At 37.5% G+C, this 1371-nt stretch overlaps 1 protein-coding gene across 1 annotated transcript in view; it reads right to left on the bottom strand.

The window, feature by feature from the left end:
• LOC106520648 (uncharacterized) overlaps positions 1 to 258 on the bottom strand; it is a gene marked incomplete at its 5' end in the record, with an annotated part of 9166 nt that extends 8908 nt beyond the window's left edge. The window contains 1 exon segment of the mRNA XM_014012853.1: positions 244 to 258.
• Between the last annotated feature and the right edge of the window lie 1113 nt (positions 259 to 1371).

Below are 1371 nucleotides of genomic sequence, written 5' to 3' on the forward strand. Positions count from 1 at the left end.
AGTATAGTATAGTATAGTATAGTATAGTGAGTCTCAAAGTTGAAGTACATATAATATTAAATATTAGAGAATTAAATTATGCTAATTAATAAATATGTTTAGTGTAACTGTTCTCATCATACTTTTATTTATTGCATTATTACTAATGTCTGAGTACTTAAACCACAAAATGTCATCATTTACACAGTAATCAGATTTTTACCATTACTAGCCTTTTTTTTTTCTTTAAAAAAATAATCGTACCTTTTAGCAGAGAAACGTGTCCAAGTCAAGGTCGACGGTTAGGGAGGAAGACGTCTCAGACGGAGGAAGACTTGAGCTGCAAAAACAGGGTTGTTGTTGATTTTTTTTTTTCAGTAATGGAGAAGGAGTGACTTCAATTAAACATCCTTGCTCTACTTTCTCTCTGTTTCTTACTGTTCATCTCTTTTCAGCTTTGTTTCTCACACTGTGTCAAACAGGGACAAATAAACCTCTTAGCTGCTTATTAGTATTAAAAAAGGCCTAATATTTCTGAAAGTAATGCTTATCGCCCTCTGCCACGTTTCATGTCCGAGTTTTGACTAAAATCACACCATGATGAGAAATTATGATGTCATGCTCAGCATTTGCTGGTAATGATTCAGTATTTGTCAAATTAACTGAGTTACAGTTGGTTAATGTTGATTAGTTGTGGTGACCATCTTTAATTGGATTAACTTCAAAAGTTATTAGTTGTATAAATATATACATAAATATAAACATCTCTTTTTCCACTTAAATTCCTGTTTCTTAAAGACTTCCTGCTTAAGTTCTTGATGAGGTGAATGTTTGCTAGATTGATATTTACTGTAGTTTACAGTCTCTTGAAGTATGACGGCATATTAGGGCCACTTTGCAGATGACAAAAAAAAAAAAAAAAAAAAAAAAAGAGTAGGAGCAAATCTCCAAGAAAAACCTCTGAATTTCTGAGATTAATTTCAGAAAATTTTGAGAAAAAACAACAGGGAATTCAACCTGGAAAGACTCACACAGAAATATGTCAGTTAAACAGTGTTATTGATATGAGAAAGTTTTTTGGTGCTCGAGTCCCGGCAGAAGACGTGGGTGAAGCGAACTGCTGTGAGCTAGAAATCAGGTTAGGTTTTAGGAATAGTGTTTCCCACCCCCCGGGGCTCGGGCACCGGTGGTGCTGTGGAGGCCAGATGGAAGGGGTAGCCAGGAAGAGCCTGAGATGAAGGTGGAGGTGGGTTGAACGCGTCAGGAGAGCAGACTGATCCTTGGGTGCTGAGCCTTAAGTCCTGGATCCCTGTGAGCTGATTGGTGCGGTGATCTGACGCTGATTGACTGCAACTGGGAGCAGGTGAGGTGGAGAGAGTCTTCCAGTCTGAA

Source organism: Austrofundulus limnaeus, unplaced genomic scaffold (genome assembly GCF_001266775.1).
Source record: "Austrofundulus limnaeus strain Quisiro unplaced genomic scaffold, Austrofundulus_limnaeus-1.0 Scaffold96, whole genome shotgun sequence".
Taxonomy (NCBI): Eukaryota; Metazoa; Chordata; class Actinopteri; order Cyprinodontiformes; family Rivulidae; genus Austrofundulus; species Austrofundulus limnaeus.